This window comes from Dermacentor andersoni, chromosome 1, assembly GCF_023375885.2.
Source record: "Dermacentor andersoni chromosome 1, qqDerAnde1_hic_scaffold, whole genome shotgun sequence".
NCBI classification, from domain to species: domain Eukaryota; kingdom Metazoa; phylum Arthropoda; class Arachnida; order Ixodida; family Ixodidae; genus Dermacentor; species Dermacentor andersoni.
This window is the reverse complement of record NC_092814.1, coordinates 147,417,986-147,438,812: the sequence shown is the minus strand read 5'-3', so window position 1 is coordinate 147,438,812 and position 20,827 is coordinate 147,417,986. Positions and strand designations below refer to the sequence as shown.

Genomic DNA, 20,827 nt, shown 5'->3' with positions numbered 1-20,827 from the left:
AGTATTTAGCTACCGTTGGTTGTTTCATCGCGTCATTCGGTAGAGAGAAATGCCGATCATCGGCACGTACAGGCTAGTATAGACGGGCATATCATGAGATTCGCCTGCCTCGCAACCGCTCCGACGTAGTCTACTCGGCATATCGCTCACCACATGTCTCGGTCAGTGAGCTGGTTTACGGTTAGGAACGCCATTATACCGACCAATGACCACGGGAAGTGGTTCAAGTGGAAAAAGAAACTATCGCGTAAGAGAACAGAGCAGAAAAAAAAAAATCTGCACTTCCTGCTTTCACGCACTCTCGGCTACAATAGAGGCCCACAGAATTTCGTTCTTTCTTTTATTTTAAACTGAACTTTTCTTTGGCTCCTCCCCTTTGTTTGGACCGAGTAAAATGGGTCGATCTCGGAGCCACCATAATCAACGCTCGGGCATTCCCTAAGACCACGTTATCAGAGCTGGCGACTTAGTGGGCCGATCTTAGCGCCAGTACACGATGTATGCCCTCGCGATAGTTTTTACTGTGGTCTGTAACGCAGCCTGAAGCCGGAGGTAGTGCAACGCCACAGCACCCACAGGCCTCATAGTAACAACCAATAGGTAATGTCTAAAACAAGGCGTCTATGACATGTTTCCGCCTTCCAAATCACTTCCCGCGCATGCAGCCAGCGAAAACATGCCTCCGAGATCTGTTTCTGTTATAGAGAGAGCAGCCGCTGGGGCGAGCATGTGGACGCCACGGTGGCGTCCAACTACACCACATAGCAGTGAGTGACGACGGTGATCAAAGTGGAGGCGAACGAACTTGCCAACAGGTGAATGACGCACTATCGCGCTCAGTACGAGAAGCGAGAGCGCTTTGCCACGCGGTTTCGCGTCGTGGCGATAGTAATTCCGGCTGTGGGTTCGTGTCAACAAGGGAGAAAGGAAAGGTGGGAAGATGGCGGGGGCATAGCTTAAGCAATCGGTGGCTGATAATGCACCTCGCTGCTGTAGATATTTCGCCACTCTTGGAAATGTTCCACGGCCGCTGTACTCGGAGCAATGTACTCAGCGGTATGTAACGTCAGACAAAGTTATGTCGTCGTTTTTTTTTTTTTTTTTTTTTTTTTCCCGGACAGTTGGGCTTTGGCTTTGAACATGGCAATTCCTTCAGCAAATAATGTTCACAATCCGATCGCAGAAGCATCAAGTTAGAATTCAAAACCTCTCGGACAATATGTAAGTGTTGTCAGGCTTAGACTCGAAGCGCACAGTGCAAACGCGCTTAGTAAACGATTTCGACGCGCAAGACTAGCGCAAGAAGGTCAAGCACAACCCGACTTTCGCATGAAATGGCCAGTACGTCGACGACAAGAGGGTTTGCGTTTAAACACCTATTTCGGTGGCGAGTCTGCGTTCCGATAGTGGGTTTTCGAAATCATAACCCCGACAGTATTAACGTACAGCAGAACCGATACTGTAGAATGTTTGACCTGCAAAGTACGTTTGCCCGCGTACGACGGCGTTGCGCTAGTAACCCGAGTGATGCGTCGTATATGTAACGTTTGGATGGCATACAGCAGCGGCGTAAAAAATGGAGCATGTCGATAAACGCCAGTTCAGCTGAAAAATATTCAGGGCATGTGCCCCATAATACAGCTGAGTACCTAGACGTGTATTTCAACGCAAATCGCCCCTAGGAACAAAGAAACAAAAAGTACGCCTTTTCGAAAGTTCTGTCAACATTTAATTGTCTACGCCGGAATTTCCCTGAGGCTCCACCGAAATTTTCAACTTTACTAATTAGTGCAATACCGGTTGGGGCCTGCGCTCGCGAAGTATGGTACGCCGAATTTACCAGCTTATGCCTAACGCTAAAACATGTCCTAAAGTCGTGCCGCGCCGGTTTATCATGCAAGCAACTATGGCACTCGTACTAGAATCGCGTCCACCACAGATGAGCCTGAAATGGGACCCGCTATATAAACGTCGCGAAATAAGAAGCTCTAACTTCTGCATAGAGTAACGTGCGCAGTATTCTTGCACAAGCTTACCTCTTTTAATTTCGAGAATTGACCATCAACGGAACATTCATGAAATAAAGTGTCGCACAAATGCTTTCGTACACCTATGATTTTACGCACGCAAATCAATTATTTGACACCATCAGCGAGTTTGGGGAGTTCGTACGTAAAACAGCTATAAGCTGTTAGGCGTTTCGCTACACATTAAAATGCCGTGCTACATCATCTTAAATTCCCTTGTACAGTGCTCAGCGATTAACACGCGGACATCAGACAGCATGGCGGCCGGCGATTTTTGTGCCACCGATGATCGCTGGGTGATCGCCGAGGAGGCCGAATGCAGCTACGATGCATCAAAAAGATTCTCGCTTTCATGTGACACAAAAAATGCATCGTCTCAGTGTCACCAGCGCCCACCGATGGCACAATAAAGTACCGGCCGCCACGTTGTCAGAGTATCGCGTTTCAATCGCTGAGCACTGTACATTATATTAGACATTACCTTCGATCCTTCTTAACTTGGAACCGATAACGTAAAAAAGTCACCCCTGATATTAAGTCAGATGAGTTCAGGAACCCCACGGAATTGGCTTTATCCTATTGTCGCCATCAGCTCTCGAGAATATTGAAACTAATTTCATCTACACCGTTGTGGAGTCACATGCGGCGAAAAGCAACCGCGGCGTGTGTTTGGAATACATCAAGATCAAATTCCGGATGCAGCATCAACATGGCAATACACGACACCACGCAGTCGGTGTTACATCATCTCAGCGATTAGGCGAAGAAAATTTTTGTACCTGAAGAAACACTAGGAGACGGTTACTTTGCCCACACACATGGAGACGCTGCTGCGTTGACATCTAACCGTGCTATTGAAACCAAAAGATTGCTGTTTCGAGTTCGTAACATACCAGTCGGCACTAAGAACAGACCCGAAAAGGGATTATGTTCCTGAGCTGTCTTCGCGTTCCAGATGAGGCTATAAGCCGGTTTGATATAACTGTCGGCAGCGCGAGTGACGCACGAGGATCTGTTCCGATGTTTGGTTGTGCCATATATATACTCCATAGATTCTAAGACTCCCCCCACCCCGCACGAAAGCATAATGCTGCGCGCGTGCACGAACAGGTGTAAATTGGCGTGGCAAATTATCCCATTATCACCACCGTTTACTGCATGTCAGCTAACAAAGATAATCATATTGGTCGCCGCAAGTGCGGAGGAAGCGCCCCTCCGATTCTGCAATCCTGACAAGTCACGTGGCATAGTTTTCCATGAAAACGGCGAGTGTGCAAGCTTTCGCGAGAAAGGCCGAATTATATGAATTAGTTTGGCTGTCCCGTATAAGCCGCTGCAGATATGGCTAATTATTCGTGCGGGCGGTGGAGTCTGCCGACTGTTGTAAAGAACTAATTGTATAAGTGCGTACTAACGAAGAGAGAAAGCATTACTGCTTGCTCTCCTTGTATAATTAGCCTATTTATGCAATCACAGGAGGACCCCTGTCAGTTCTTTAGAAACTCGGGGAGTTCTGCCGTAATAGAACTTTAACACGTAACTCCTACATGACTTTCTGCAATAAACTTGATAACGGACAACGGACAATCGCGGACAAACACAGGGCAAACGTCTGTACTTCGTCCTTTGTCCGCACGCGCAGCACAACATATGTAATCAAGCTAAATAAACTATAACCTGCTAGCATATACATATGTAAAACACGTATGCTAAATTACACGTGTTTCAAAACAGACGTTCAGGAACGTTAGCGTCGCCATGCTGTGTCATGTGGCCGCGTCTGTAGTGCACAGCCAAACCTGCACCAGTGCGGCATTGCTACAAGGCCGCCACTGCCGTCTACGCCAATTTCAGCGTACTATTCTCAAGTGGAAGCAGTTACCCGATTGCGTTGGTCCTTCTACGTCTGAGGCACTGTTGCGCACTTTTTTATTGAATTACGCCATTTTCTCACTCGGCTTTGTATTTTGTCTATTTCAGATACCCCCCTCCCTCCTCTCCAACCTTATTAGACATTACTTTAATTCGTGAGCATTTTAATGAATATGTTTGTTTACATATAATTTGGTTCATTAATTCTGCCACCCGGTTCGCGGTCTTCCCCCTGCAGTGGGCTGTGCCATTGTACAAGGCGCATAATGATCATCACCATCAAATCTAAGGGACTTGTCAATACGCGAGAAGGCGTTCGTGCCGCATAAAGGAAGATGAAGTTCAGACTTGGGCAACGTGGCCAAACCCGTCTCGTGCGCTTGTGTTCATCGAGGAGGCAACAGCAGCGTTTGCCAGCAGGCGTGTGCGTCGCCACTGAGAAGCAGTGCGAGAACTTCAACTACCGCTGGATCACGGTAACGTCGGAGCAAGTCAAAGCTGAGACGGTGAGTCCCGAGAGCAGTCCGTATTCGAGAAACTGGGGGAGCTATGCCTCGAGCAGATATTTGACCGGCCTGGTTCGTTCGTTATTACAGTACCGCGACAACTAGTACGGAAATGTCCAACGAAGAAGAAAACAAGCGGGAGGCTGCGAGAGGTCAACTTCTTAAAACGAGACGGGCACGAACGCAGTTTCGTTCGCCCGCGAAACAAGACTCGCACTTTGGCGTGGCCTGGACAATCGCGTGAGGCGAAGCCGAACGTTGGCTTTTCGAACGCGTACAAGATAGCGGCCCAGTTTGGTGGTTGGCCAGCGCAGTTCTGTTAAATCATCCGGGTCACCGTATTTGCACGAATATAACGCGAGCGTTTCCTTTCTTCCTTTTTTTTTCTTCTAATTTCCGGCCTCAGAACGCTCCTCGCGTTATGTTCGACTTCGTGAAACGTGCAGGCGTAATATATTTTTCGCAGGGGCTGGAAGTCCCCCCTAGCGTTATATTTGCGGTCGCGTTATTTACGTGCAAATACGGTAATTGAAGAGTCGGACATCACATGAACGACGCAGTAATGCTTTCATTACACAATCGCGCTAAACAGTACTGAAAAAAAAAAAAAATGCGTTGCGCATGAGAGAAAAGGAAGTCCTCGCGAGCATTGGAATTCTTGATTTGGGGCATTGAAAATTGGAAATTGCACAAAACCGGCAACTTCCGTAACCCTGCACAAAAAAAAAAAAAAAAAAAAAAAAAAAAAAGATGTATGAGTCTCCTATTCGATCGTTTAGATGTTGGTATCTAATAATTTCACTAAAGCTTAAAATTAATATGTCACTGCCTACACTGTATACAAAAATTAGCCGCGTACTCAAAAGCGGTGCAGTATATTGATCTTTTACGCTACGTATGTCCCTATAGACGTAGCTCAGATTTCAAGATATGATGATTTTTATTTTTTCTTTATACGCTATCATCTTCTGAACTGGTTCAGTACATATCGAGCAAAGCAATTTCCCCGCTCCCATATATTTAGAAAGGAGTTCTCGAGCTATAGTACATTTCCTCCCATGACGTGCAGCTCGGTACACAAGTTCTTTTCGCATTCCGCCCCCATCGATCCTCGGGGCGCATTGACACCGGCGAGTGGCGGAGGTCACGCAACCGACTTGGTGGCAAATGCTCGCTTCGGTCGACGAGTGACCGTTTCCGCTCAGTCGCTCGCGGCTGGATTTTTCAACGTCTACAACTGCAGTGGATGTCAGAATACGCGGGACATTTCCATGGGTGTACATACCCTGTTCGTTTCTGTAACTTAGAAGCGTGAATTGCTGCGCCAGTTGGTTCATGTTTAAAGCGAAAAAAAAAAAAACAGCGGTAACCAAGATGCAAGACCAGATGTAGGCACACAGTGGGCCTCCTTCTGGTCCTGCGTCTCGGTTTTCGCTTGTTTTTTCGCTTTAAATGTTTCTTTACTGAACATACTTCTGAATTTCTCTTTCACGTTAATCACGGGCACTTAAGTTTATAAAACAAGATTTCGTTGTAACCTTGACGACTCTACAAAAAAAAAGGGGGGGGGACGCATTATACCTTGTGTACCCATCACTTCACCAGTTATGTCCTTTAGCAACATACTGCAAACGTCAGGCCCACAACACGACAATAATAGACAAACTGTACGACCGAATGACAGGTGCATTCTTTCCCAGTTCAGCGCTGAGACGAAAATCCCCCCTCCCTCCCTCCGTTTTTTCTCTCTCTCTCTCTCTCTCTCTCTCTCTCTCTCGCCATTTCCTCGAGAAGTGGCCTTCATTGAACAATTCGCTTCGCAACCATCGTCAGAACATGCTCGGCGCGAAGTCATCACATATCGTTTGACAAGCCGGCGTGTTGCGCTATATACATACGCACAGCCTCCGAGCGAGATTAATATCGAGCGTGGTACCTCATTCGGACCGGCAGGACGACACGTAACCAAAGGGTATACAGTAAAAAAACAAGAGTGCGACGATTACGATACTCCCCAATGCGAAATTTGAGCGCAGCTTTATACGTGTTTTCATTTCACGATGTATTGAGGCAAAACCATTTCAGACCGAAATCACCACCTGGCAGTAGGTCAGTGCCTTCAGCACCTTCGCAGAGGGAGGGGCAATGTGGAAACAACGCAACATGGTGGCGGCAGCAGCGTTATATAATAATACCGATTCCAGCGACTCGAACGAGAGCTGATGACTACGTTGCCAGCGTCCTCGCCTGGCGGCGGTCGTAATGCGCAAAACGAGAGCGACATATAAAAAGGACGCCAATCCGCTCACCGCCCTCATGAAACTTCCATGGTATCTCGTTCCCGTTCGTTAAATCTTTATGGACGAGGAATTTATCATTCGGGATCGGCTATATTGGGGGCAAGTGTGGCAAACAACCTTGCTATGCCTCTGGCACTGCTAGCACGACTTACGAGAAAGCAGCAATCCGATGGGCATTAGCGAGACATAACCAGTGCCTCCCCCCCCCCCCTTCCTTTTTCTCCGCACCCTCTGGGAGCACAGCTCGAAAATACGCGTTCGCTTCGCGCGCGCAGACCTTGTTGATGCGGGGAGGAAGAAAGGGTTGGACGTGAGAGGCGCTATCGTTCGCAAAACAATGCACCCGGGACCGGTGCTACTTGGGCGTTAATGCCATTGCAGTGCAGCTGGCCGCTGAAGCAGTGATACTTAGAGCAAGTGACTCGCCGCGTTGGCTCGGTGATGTTCAGTCACTGAGAACGAAGACGCGGCTCCGATGTCCTGCCGCGGCAGTAAAACTCCTGTCACAAGGCACCCGCAAACTCCCTTTTAATTCTGTCTTATTTATCTCGAGGGAGATGCACTCGGTGTCACACCGTCGCCCTTCCGCTAAGGGAGTTCAACGGGGCATTTCGTCAAGAGAGGTCGGCGATCTCCCTAGGCGGTCGAAGGGAGTACTCTCGTGCCCATACTTGCAAAAAACTGATGATTTAATTATTGTTTGCGTGAAAATTAATGTTGCACGTGTTTAGTTTCTATTGAAGTAAATGAGCGTTAAAGCACAATTCAGCAACAGTTCGCTTGCTTCTGCACAAAACTCTCGACCAAGGCCGCTTGGCCTTGGTCGAGAGTTTTGTTTTTCTCGTCTTTCAGGGCGTTTACACGAACGCGACAGAATCGGATCGAGTCGGCTTGTCGGGCTGGACTATGTCTGTCGAGCTCGCGTAAACGCAAGCCGGTCGGACTGAACAAGAGTCGCCCCGGGCTCAGCCAGCCCGACTGCACGGGGTAGGTTGACCCAGCCCGTCTGCAGTGCGCATGTAAACGCGGATGGGTCCGGCCCGCCTGCGCCGAGACTTGTGCAAGAACATTGAGACGTCGCGATTTACGTACCAGCAGCGGGAATAGTATCAGGACAAGGCCGAGACAAGGCACTGTGCAGTGCAACCTCTTCGTAGCGGTAAGACCCACTAAAGAGAACTGTTGCAGACGGCAGATGGAACCGGAAGCCCAGTTCAAACGCGTTGGTGTCTCGGCTCGACGCTGTGTGCCGTCTTTGTCCAGACTCGTCAGAAGCGAGTTCCTGTAAACGCGGTCACGTCGGGCTCTGTAAGCCCGATTCCCGATTCGACCCGCTCGCGTTGGTTTCGTGTAAACGCGGCCTTTGTCGTGCAGTGGTCGGTGTGGTCACTCGTGACTGACACCGGCAGGGTAGACAAAATAAAAGTAAAGTTGAGGAGGTCACCACGCACGAAACGTTGCGTTTTTTAGTATAGTTTGCAGCAGTTCGGGGTCCGGGGAGGTGTATGCATGTCTTTCGCATAAGATATGTTGAATATCTTTTTATGGAAGGAGCGTTAACTATAATAGCTACGAGGGTAATTAGAAGTTACATTCTTGTACTTTTACAAAAACCAAACACCGCTGAATGCTCCTCTGGTGGCTACACTTAAAAACTCCTTATTTGGCCGTGTGATACGACCACAACTACCATGAGCTCGAACTTCCATCGAAAGTCTCGCGCTCCCTTAACCTAGAAGAGTTTGTGAGTGCCGGTCTGACACGAATACAACATTCCCATAGGAGACCAGAACACAAACTTTCGTGTGCTTACATTCCATGTACACGTTAAATAATCTGAGGCCAAAATTTGTCCTGAGCCCTCTACTACAGCTACTCCCGTAGCACGCGGTGTCGCTTTGCTAAAATCAATAAATCAATGGCAACGTGGTTCGGAGTCAGGCTGGCTCGGAATAATGTTTTGTATACTATATATCCGCCGCGGTGGCTCAGCATAGCTACGACGTCGCGCTGCTAAGCACGAGCTCACGGGCTCGGCTCCCGGTCGCGGCGAAATGCAAAAACTCTCGTGGCTTTTAGATTTGGGTAAAGGCTAAAGAAATCCAGCTGGTAAAAAATTAATCCGGAATCCCCCACAACGGTGTGCCTCACAATCAGATCGTGATTTTGGCACGTAATCCCCCCCCGCCCCCCAATTAAATCAGTGTTTTGTTTTGTGTACAGTTCCAGACGCACATGTTTTGGGCACCCTCAATAAAGCCAGGATCCTGCACGTGCGAGCGCGTACTTATCGAGGATTTTGCGCATAGCAGGGTTTGCTGAATACACCAAATTTCCACATCGCACGACGAGAGATGACACAAAGAAACTCTGTAGGAACAATCGCTGCTTTGGTCACGTAATTCGTACACCGGGCGTATTCAAGTGGCGTCACGGACGCCGTATTGTGGTCGTACAGCTTCCACAGCGCTACTGTAGATAAGCGCGGATGAGTCTTTCACCGTGTTCCCTGCAACACATTGGGCCTTTTCGATTATGCAGTCCCAGACTGTCAGCAAACCGTCTGCGGCTTCCGGTCTGACTTGTCCTGACATAAGAGCGCGTCACAGTCACGTGACCCAGCTGTCGGGGAGTGCCGATGTTTCGTTCGAAAGCACCGTGACCGAAAGTCACTCTCCTGGCTGCCGTCGCCTGCTCGTAGAGACTCGTTACATTAGCGTGGCCTCCTAAATGGTGCAGTCTAAGAGGCCACGTCACCGACACAAACATGAAGTATGCATAGTGGAATCGCAGCCTGAGCGCATAGAACGTGTTCGCAAAGCGCTGTTTACGTCGCGCTCCTACTCCCCGTGCCCCTTAAACGCTGTATATATACGCTAGCCCATTGCCTGCAAAATTTAAGCGGTATTCCCACACGGACACAAGCAAGATCGCAGTCGTGCCAAGTCGCTGTTCACGCCAAAGCACCCGCCGATATCCCCAAAACTGGTGAGACCGTCTACTAAAGGCCCGACGCCTGTCTAGGACAGAGCGCGTGTACACCGTTTACTAATCCTGCACGTCCAAAAGCAAACGCTCGTAATTGGTAAGAGAAGGGGTCAGCATACAGTTAGAACTCGGTCTAAAGAAACCCGATTTCACCAAGTTCCCAATTTAACTAAGAAATTTCCATTCTCCGGCAAGTACACATAAAGTTGAATATTGTCATCAACCCGAATTAACGAACTAACTTACAGCTTGCGTTAAACCCGATTTAACGAAGCTTTTCCAGAAATAAATGAGTAATAAAAAGCTCCGATTTCGAATTTTGACGCAGATGGGGTTTTCTTCGAGCGTTGTTACGATCGGCCTGAAGGGGTACTGAACTGCAAATCTTTCACAGCCCACTGCAGTTGTTTCGATCGACCTGCGGTGTTAGCGATCTTCGGAGAAGCGACCTTTGAACCTTTCCCAGCCCGCTGCGACGAGTCGTTTGGGAGAACCAACAATGCGCCTCCTGCGGACAGCCAGCAGCGCCAGCAAGTCTAGCCACTTTCGGCGAAACGAGTATTGTTAGTTGATTCGCTGTCGCCTTCACCGCCTACTTGCAGCAAGAGAACTCCTGGAAAAGGATGTTTTGCGGTGCTTTCTCACGGGCCCCAGAAATCGTCACAGTCAATGGGCAGACGCGACGTCTAACTGCGGGATCAGCTCTGAAATCAAGAGGCGCCTGCTTTGTCAAGCGTATCAACCCCTGTCTACGGGAACCTTCTCACCTCGGTGTGTTCAGTGAAAGCCAAGTGCGGAAGTTAGTGTGTGAACCTTCCCCCTCAAAGGCGGGTCGACTTCGAAGGCTTTCGACGCTCCCATTGGACGAAGGTTGAACGGCAGTTTTCCCTCACCTAGGGATCTATAATAGGCAGGAGAGTGTTTTTAAGCAACCGTTTCCGGCTGTTCGGTGTGCTTACTTTTTCAGTAACGCTAGACTGATGAAATGTCTTCTCCACCCTTCATGTAGAAGGGTGGAGAACGCCATACGCAACAACTCCGGCGGTTGCTGCGTATCGAGCCGCCACGCGCGCCCCATTTTGAAAGCGATATGCGATGAGTACAGAGTCTCGGCTATGTCTAGGTGCACCGAGGCCTCATAGCTTCTTGTGCGCTGTTTTCGCCGCTTAGTTCGCGTTGAAGTGAGGCAGCGCGAAAGTCAATGCGCTCCATGCTGCCGCGGCGCTTCCTCACTCCACAGTTCTGACAGCGAGTTCACGCGGTCATCGAATGAGGTGTTCATGTTAGCTTGTGCGCGCGTGACACCATGCTTATTTAGTTAGTAAACGAATGTTTACAAGTTTATACGGCCTACAAAACTACAATCCTTACTTCGTACAGCTCTTGTTAAGAACGGCTTACTGAGGTGCAAGTTTTGCCAGCCAGGTGCGAGAGCGGCGTTGACTTTTCCTCGAAAGCCACCGCCATCCTCTAGCCAAACGGCGTCTGACAATACGCTGCGTCCTCGACTCTTCGTGGCGAGATCGCCGAGAGGAGTTCGACGAACCAGGCTTTGTGACTGAACACGCCACCGCCGACCCGGTCTGCCGTGAGCAAGGGAGTAACCGAGGGAACGTATTTGAAGGCCCAGTCCCACGAACCGTTCCTGACGTAAGCCCAGGGTTCTGCGAAGACCGTCTGACCTCGGTGGGGTCCATAAAACAGGTGCGGAAGTGTGTGTGTGTGCCATCCCGCTCAAAGGCGGCTCGTCTACGATGTCTGGTCGAACGGTTCTCTCACCTAGGGATCGAGGGAGGACCGAGTGTTTATAAACCGCTGTTGTGCGGCTGCTCAGTGTAGTTTCTCACGCAGTCATGCTAGACTGATGAACTGCAACATCCTTATGAAGATACTGTAAATAAACCCATATTCCTCGTTCTCGATGAGAAGCAGTCCTTCCCTTCAACAACGTCCTCAGCGTGGATAAGTTGGACGACGGCATGGGCCAGCTACCATCTAATTCATGCCCGACTCCAATCTTGACAACTGGTTACGAACGGTAGGATTGACCTCCCAATCCTTACAACTGGCTGAAGGGGGTGAGATGGACTTTGCGACGTGCTGCTCTGTCTGCGGTGAGTGCTTGGTTCTTGCTTTGACTCTCTAGGCTTCATTTTGTGGTTGTTCTGTTTAGAACAGTAGGGAAGCTAGGTTGTTGATTGTTAGCTAGGTTGTGTTTTCCTAGGTAGGTTTAGCGAGCAGGACTAAGGCAGTAAAGCAGCAATCATGGAGTTAAGGACACTGCTGAAAGACGAATTGTTGATGGTTGGTGAGGAACTGGGCCTAGACGTACGCAAGGAAATGCTAAAATCGGAATTATTGGAGCTAATTTCCGATTGGAGCTAATTTCAGAACAGGCCAGTGAGGAAGAAATTGAAATGGAATTGGAACTTCTAAAAAAAAAGAGAAACGGGAAAGAGAGAGAAGAACGGGACAGAGAGATGAACGCGATAAAGACCGCGAGTTAAGAAAAGTGCAACTTGAACTTGAAAGAAAACGTTTCGAGTTGTCTCAAGGAAGTGAAGGGGCTGTGGGACATATCGCTGTTAACTGCGGAAAGCCTAGCGTAGTTTTTTCTTCCGTAGATGAGAAAGACGAGAATACGGAACTTTTAAGCCCATATCTTCACGACCTGCAAGTTAATGGCAAACCATGCCGGGTGCTAAGAGACAGTGCCGCCAGGATGGACACTGTACATCCGTCTTACGTGACGGTAGATGACTTCACTGGAGAAGTAACATGGATCAAACAGGTTGTAGAAGAACACAGCGTGTGTCTGCCCATGGCCAAAATCAAAATCAGTGGACCATTCGGGGAGCTAGTGACCGAGGCTGCAGTTTCCAAATTTGTCCCTGCAGTACCCTTACATATTTCGAATCGTTCGAATCGGTTACTGCGTGAAAAAGGGCTTAAACTGGGAGAGGGCGTAGTAAAGGCATTGACGCGAGGCCAAGCTCGTAAAATTGCGTCGCTTTCGGCTGAAAATGCACAAGCTGCACCAGCGGAAGCAGCAAAAGAGATAACTTCAATACCCGAATCCGAGCTAGGCACGAGGGACAAAAAAATAGTTGAGGAAAGCCCGCCAGCTGACCAGCTCAATGAGAGCGCATCACCAGGGTGCCTAAGTTCACCCCTGCAGGAAGAGCCCGCTGATGCACTCGCAAGCGACACAGGGTCATTACTATCACCGGCCTCAAAGAACTTTGATCAGCTCTTACGTGTGGACAGAGAGTCACTTGCAGCCGAGCAAAAGAATAATGACAGCTAAATTACACCACACAGCTAAAGAAGGCATTCCTAGGCGCAGCGTCACGATACAAGAGAGGAGGATTGTTGTATCGGCACTGCAGAGATCGAAAGGGTAGGATTCCAGATCAGTTAGTCGTACCTACTAAGTACAGGGAGGTCCTTTTGAGTCTCTGTCATGGAAATGGGTGGTACGGCCACCTAGGCATAAACAAATCAAAGGAAAGATTGCTCATGGAATACTACTGGCCTGGCTGTTTCAAAGACGTAGAAAACTTTGTAAGATCATTCGACGCCTGCCAGCGCTGGTGTAAACCAGGAGAGGACATGGAAAGCTCCAACTAAAGGTAGTGCCCTTAATAACAGAACCTTTCAAACGACTCGTGATAGACACGCTAGGGCCTCTACCAAAAACAAAATCGGGTTACAGGTACTTGTTTACCATGCTGTATCCGGTTACAAAGTTTCCAGAAGCAATCCCTCTGAAATAGCTCAGCTCCACCGAAGTAGTAGACGCGCTTTTGACAGTATTTGCACGAGTTGGGTTTCCAGCCGAAAATCAGGCGGATCAAGGGTCAGTATTCACCAGCGCACTGACTTCCACAATCTTGCAGAAGTGCGGGGTAAAGTTGATACACAGTTCCGTCTATCACCCTCAGTCGAACAGTGTAGAGAGGTGGCATTCAGTGCTTAAGCGAGTTTTGCGGGCGCTCTGTTACTAGCACAAGGAGGACTGGGAGAACTGTCTTCCGGCAACTTTGTTTGCTTTGCGAACGGTTCTACGTGAGGCTACAGGGTTCTCGCCAGCAGAACTAGTGTATGGGAGGACACTCCGTTCTCCACTGAGAATGCTAAGAGAGATGTGGGAGGAAAGAGGAGAGATTTCAACAGTGGTTGAACATGTGCTAAATCTGCTGGAACGGCTAAGCGCAACCCAAGACCTAGCCGAAAAGAACATGGGAGTAGCTCAAAAGAACGCCACATTCTATTAGGTCAAGAATGCGAGGATTCGTACGTTTAACCCCGGAGACCAGGTAATGATCCTCAAACTTTCAAGAAAGAACAAGGTTGAAGTTCACTGGGACGGCCCCGTTAAAGTGTTGCACAAACTTTCAGATACTAACTATGCTCTGACAATGCCCGGTCGCAGGAAGGAGGTGAGGATATATCCTGCAATTTGATGAAGCCGTATATAGAGCGGAGCGGAGTCGTTAACTATACCATCAAAGAGCAGCATGGCACTAGTACCAAGTTTAAGGAGTATAAGGCGACCTCCAACTCCGAAATCGACTTAGAAATAGTAGTAAAAGATTTGGTAAGCTCGCACGCTCTTAGACCCGAGCAGCTAGATGAGCTAAAAGGGGTGTTAGGGAAATATATCGACAGGTTCAGCGATCGGCCAGGTAGAACCGAACTAATAACGCATGAAATTGAGCTGACATCAACCGAACCAATAAGCCTTACAGGGTGTCTCCAAGACAGAGAGAGATTGTGGAGGCAGAGATAAAGCGCATGCTAGAGTTGGGAGTTATTGAGCCCGCGGAGAGTGACTACACGTCACCGCTAATACTGGTAGAAACCCCTAACAAGGACCCTCGTCCGTGTGTTGACTACAGGAAGTTAAATGCCATCACTAGGGATCAGCTGTACACGATACCTAACATTGAGGAACGAATTGAAAGAGTTAGCGCTGCTAAATACATTTACACTATAGATCTCGTGCGGGGGTACTGGCAAGTTCCCCTTTCAGGAAGTGAAAGCCGCTATGCCGCATTCATCTCACCTGTAGGCACTTTTCGCTCACTCGCACTCAGCTTCGGGCTGAAGAACGCCCCGTTTAGCTTCTCTAAATTAATGGATATTGTCCTAAAAGACATGTAAGAGTTCGCCTTGCCATATCTTGATGATGGAGCAATTTTTTCGGACCACTGGGAACAACACGTATCGCACCTCAAACAGGTGTTCTCACGGTTGAGGGAAGCCGGCTTAACAATGAAAGCGGAAAAGTGTAGGTTTGGTTGTTCGCAGGTTACTTATCTGGACCATGTTGTCGGTCAGGGCATGAGACGGCCGGCCGAGCTGAAAATAGCCACGATTGGAGAATTTTCTCAGCCACGCACGAAAACAGACCTTCGTTCATTTTTGGGACTTGTGGGGTACTATCAACGGTACATTCCGAATTACTCGCAAATGGCAAGTCCATTAACGGACGCCCTCCGAAAAGGAGCACCGAGTAACGTACACTGGGATAAGGACAAAGGGAACGCTTTCCAAAGTTTGAAAACGCTATTGGTTTCTCGTCCTGTGCATCGCGCGGCAGACTACACAAAGGAATTCATAGTTCAATGCGACGCAAGCGATAGAGGTATGGGCGTGGTACTTAGTCAGGTAGGCGACGATAACGAGGAGCATCCTATCATGTATGCCAGCCGTAAACTAACTGTAAGAGAGGAAGCCTACAGCGCTTCCGTGAAGGAATGCGCTTGTTTAGTTTGGGCCACCCAGAAGTTGTCGTGTTACTTGTACGGATCGAAGTTCATCTTCGAGACCGACTACTGTCCTCTGACGTGGCTCAATCGAATGTCACACAAAAATGGCCGCTTGCTCCGATGGAGCCTCACTCTCCAAGAGTACAACTTCTCCGTTAGATATAAGAAGGGAAAGTTGCATAGCAATGCGGATGGTTTGAGCAGACTAATTTGAATCCTGCGTTTGAGGGTCCCGCCTAAATTTTAGGGTTACTAGTGTTGATTTTGTTAAGGCAAGAAGATCCCCTCTCATTTAGCAGGATTCCCTCCATGATTGCTGAATCTGTCAGCACGAAATTGCTTCAGAAATTGGCATAGCGAAATGCCGCATTTTTTTGTTTCTGCACTTATGTTGTTTTTTTGTTTTTTTTTTGAAGCCTAGCGGGTGTAAAGTGAGAGGCAAGGTACGTCATCTCGGCGCAGAGCCGTGTTGTGGGGTTCATTTTGCAATTGCCTGTCCTTGTTAGATGTTTTGGGGCGGTGACATCAATACACAAGTGGTTACTGCGAGCCAAGACATCAATCACCCCCTGGCCACCAGCCGTTCTCTTCCTGCCCAGCGGTTATCTGCGCTAGACAGTCGAGATTTTTCGGGCCATGGAGGCGCTATTAAGAACGGCCTGCTGAGGTGCAAGTTTTGCCAGCTTGGTACGAGAGCGGCGTCGACTTTTCCTGGAAAGCCACCGCCATCCTCTAGCCAAACGGCGTCACTAAGTCTACTGTGTGCGGAGGACAACACGCCGCCTCCTCGACTCTTCGTCGCGGGATTGCCGAGAGGAGTTCGACGAACTAGGCTTTGTGATTGAACACGCTACCGCCGACCCGGTCTGCCATTAGCAAGGGAGTTCCCGAGGGAACATATTTGGAGGCCCCGTCCCACGCACCGTTGCTGACTTAAGCTCCGAGTTCTGCGAAGACCGTCTGACCTCGGTGGGGTCCGTAAAACCGGTACGGAAGTGTGTGTGTGTGCCCTCCCGCTCAAAGGCGGCTCGTCTACGATGTTTGGTCGAACGGTTCTCTCACCTAGGGATCGAGGGAGGACCGAGTGTTTATAAACCGCTGTTGTGCGGCTGCTCAGTGTACTTTCTCTCGCAGTCATGCTAGACTGATGAACTGCAACGTCCTTGTGTAGATACTGTAAATAAACCCATATTCCTCGTTCTCGATGAGAAGTAGTCCTTCCCTTCAACAACGTCCTCAGCGTGGATAAGTTGGACGACGGCATGGGCCAGCTACCACAATCTTGACAACTGGTTACGAACGGTGGGATTGACCTCCCAATCCTCACACTGTCTACTAATTTGCTATCGCAATCGATGCTTTGCCTTTCCGACAAAACTGCGGCTTTTTTTTTTGTTATCGCTTGGGAGGTCAAGCCCGGGGACAGCGTTTTCGTTTACATCTTTCTTACCAGTCGCGCAGCAGCAAGAGGCACACCACCAGGTGCGACACGTGAATAAAAGAGTGCCATTATCTATCAACAAGCGTGTTCAGGTTTCACGTGTGGGTTTATTCACCAGTCGCCTTCACCCAGAAAGATCACGTACTAGTGACGCCTGCAGCAGAAAGGATGTTCCTCATCCGTCGCCAAGGTTTGTGAGTGGTGGCGCTGGCTAACACTCCCAGGGTTAGTTCTAGTAGTAACACATAAATTCCCCAGAAAGTGGATGGGAGAACAGCGCCGCAGTAGCTCAACTGGTAGAGCATCGCACGCGTAATGCGAAGACGTGGGATCGTTCCCCACCTGCGGCAAGGTGTTTTTTCATTCACTTTTATTTCCATTATATTTATCATTTTTGTTTCAATTAGTAAGTACAAGGAATTTCCCCTGTACTGAGCTTGGTGTCATTGTTGGCTTTTTAAGTTTATATTATACACGTGAAGTATATACGGTAATTAAGTGAATTTGTTGGTTGTTTTTTAAACGAGTTAATGAAACCACGGTGAAATTATTGTAGATGACAGGTAACCATTCTTTCAAATTTTGAAAGACTGAAAGAACTAAAAGTGAAAGGAAACAACTTGCCGTCGGTGGGAGACAAACCCATAACCTCCGCACTATTTCTGCCAGCGCCTGCCTTCACATCAGACCACGGTATAAGAAATAAACTTTGGGTGTCGACCCTACGCCCAACGTCGCGAGCGGATAGTGTTCGGCGCTCCTCGCGCTTCCCTGACAGGTGGCGCCACGACAACGGGTCCCACGATGTCGCGGCGGCCCGTTGCGGGATCGTTCGCTGTTGTGGCATGTATTAGCGTGTATTTAAGTATGCAAAACGACTGAAGTGTTACACCTGCGGTAGACACCGCGTCGTTTCAATTTTCCTCCTGTTATATTCAGCATGCATATTGTAACACCGGCGGGAACGCTGCCTTCTCGTCCATCGAAGCTCGTAACCGCGGTGCAATTTACTCCAGCTTTTCTCCCACCTCTCTGACCTATGAGACGACGTTCAGCGCACGGTTAATTATACCGCTTCAGCAATCCCGCTTTCAGCGGCGCTACTGAAAGAGATTGCATGCATTCACGAGAGTGGACAGAAAACGCATGTAATGAAAGCAGACAGGATCACTCGATTCCAAAGCCTTGTTCTGCTCTGGGGATAGCCCGGTTTCACAGTTCCAGACGAGCATTCTCTGCATAGGCTTCAAAAAGCGGCACTTCAACGCGCAAGCCCGGTAGCCCGAACTGCAGCTCGGCACGAAGCACTTGTTTCCCACAATCGCACCGAATCAGCTTCTGGTCCCGGCTGGCATTGACGGGTTTGCCGAACAGCAGTCAGGACATCGTAACCACGAGCCGCATACAGGCGGCGAAAAACGTCCACATGCACGGCCCGCGCCACCACTGTAGCTTGCGATACGAACACCAAAGCACCAAACATCGAAGCAAAATACCGGTACAAACCAAAAGAAACATTGTGGGTGGAAGGTGCAAGCCAGAATAGAAAGTCCAGAAACTGAATTTCCCACTCAAATACACTGTAGCATGACAAAACACGTACGACAGCTTGAAACGTCGCCGATAGTTCAACCAGCCGCTCCTTCTGCCGAAGGGGAAAGAAGAATATGCCTCGCCGCGCTCGGCCCCACCGGCCCCCGATCCGCATCAAGCCGTTTATCAAGATAACGATGGTTTACTCACAGGAAAGGTGAACAAGTCAGACGCGTATCTGAGGCATAACACTCTGAATGTTAACGGCATTTAGATAAATTGCGTTTTATTTTGTTTCAGGGGCCCTATTTTGTAATCACACCCATGAAAATCACACATTGCCAACGACATGGTTGTAAATCCACCCACGTAAAGGTGTTTCTTCTTGCAAATCACTAATATTGAGGGGTGCATAGAGTGTCGCATAGAATTGCGATAGGCGCACCGATGGCGGTTACCTATATCACATTGAAAAATATAGTAATAATAAGTGATATACGGACTAGCGCTATAATTTATGCCATCTAATTTTGTTAGTCGGAAATGCATAACCAGCTTTAAATGGAAGAGAAAGAACGCCGTGACATACGCCTACTGTATGTGTAGTGCAAGGCCGACTAGACGTAAAACCTCCCTCATAATTTTAACCCAAACACGCCTCAAGCGCATTTTTGTTTCTCCTGCGAATGACGCTGGAGGTTTCTGGTTGCGGTACCTTGAATGTACCAGCTCAATGCGTCTTCCTCCAAAGCATTTTATGTTTGCATCGAACAACCTATATGTTTGTAAAATTTAAGCCACTATAAATGTATTTTCATTGTTCAAGTTGATTTTGATGGCGGCTGTATATGAGCTTCAATAAGCCCGAGAAACTTCATTTCCTAAAAAAAAAAGTCGCCTTAATAAAATGCCGCTTAGAGCGATCGCTCAATACCATGTCGGTCTTCGCGAGCCAATTTCAATAGGGACGGCAGCTGTGGCACGACGAAGGTCTTTGAGGCATCCCAACGTATTCAGAGGCGATAGTCACAGGCTATATATAAGACAGTATGTCGTTGCTAGCGGGCCCGCTGCATCTTAAGGCGCGCAATTCACGCGCAGCCGTCTCGAAGGCACGGATTTCATTCGCGATTGGAGTTTGATTAAAAGGAGCTCGAGCCGGCCGCAATGCGCGAAGAAATTATGCGCTGCAGAGTAATCGACACTCCTATACGCAGACTGATAGAATCAAGTAGGGGAAATTTATGTGTGGACCGGAAATTCAAATTTCACGGCGCCAGAGAAAACCGCAAGACAGAAAGGATAAAAGAAAGAAAGAAAGCGACCGAAGACGACGCTGTTCTCAAGTACTCAAACCCGCTGCGCGATAGAATTACCGTACAAAACTTCCTTATACTGGTAAAGTGTGCGACGATTTTAGGCAAAATACAGGGTATCTGGTGAGACCTTATGGGGGGAAGGAGGGGGGGGGGAGATGTTCGAGATCTCATGCACCACGGGAATTGATGTTATGTGAAGCATTTTGAAGGTCGCTGGCTATCAAGCATCGTTTGCGCTTCTGCGAAGCGTGAGCAGACGGCGCCTTAAAACCACCCTTAGAAACAACGGACGGACGAACACGTTCGTGTAAGACGGGCAATTACGTGCGTGTGACGACAGCAGCACGGCGGCGGCGACGACAGTGACATCGATAGATGCCGAAAATGGCATGACAACTGATTAGCTGCACTCAGGCGAAGAAATGTTATGGTGCTCTGCCTCACAGGAACCTCGTGCGATGTTGAGGTTTATGCACTACGCCATTCACAAGCTAGGCCGTAACGCAAACATCAGATCAGGCGGATGCACAGTCTGAGACGTCGCCACAGCGATGTGACGAGGACTAAGGCTACTTGTGATATGTTTGTCGAGGGGAGAATGGTGAGGTGTTCGCCACATATAACTGAATATGCTTAAGTATTGCGAATACCTTGTACCGCAGTGGCACCTATACCCAATAGGGATGATTGGCCAAGTATAGGCACACACCCGGTTACCCAAGAGTGGGTAGCCCGAACATAGAAAAACTTAAAGAAGAAGAAAATTAAAACAGCCACATGCTGAATATCATGCGCTATACTCTAATAAAAATATCTGTGCTTTAGAGGTGTACCTACAAGCCGACATTATATGTACAGGTTTTATGCCGCAATTTAATGCTTGACTACGCAGAGCAGAAAAGCACTCAGTCCCAATACTTCGTCGGTAAAAAACGCATGCATATATAAGCCGGAGCATCGGGTGGCAAGTGCCAGAACGATGTAGCCGAAATATCTCGGAAATCAAAGGCTTCGATATCATGCGCTACTCCATTCAGAGCTGTGAGTCTTGGAGATACCGATGAGCA

General features: G+C 48.6%; 1 protein-coding gene and 1 non-coding gene across 7 annotated transcripts in view; one reads left to right on the top strand and one right to left on the bottom strand.

Moving 5' to 3' along the window:
* The window catches only part of MYPT-75D (Myosin phosphatase targeting subunit 75D), a 393,464-nt gene that overhangs the window by 312,040 nt on the left and 60,597 nt on the right, over positions 1-20,827 (bottom strand). The window lies entirely within an intron of this gene.
* On the top strand, positions 17,187-17,258 carry TRNAT-CGU (transfer RNA threonine (anticodon CGU)). Its single transcript has one exon. It is a non-coding gene; the product is annotated as a tRNA-Thr (tRNA).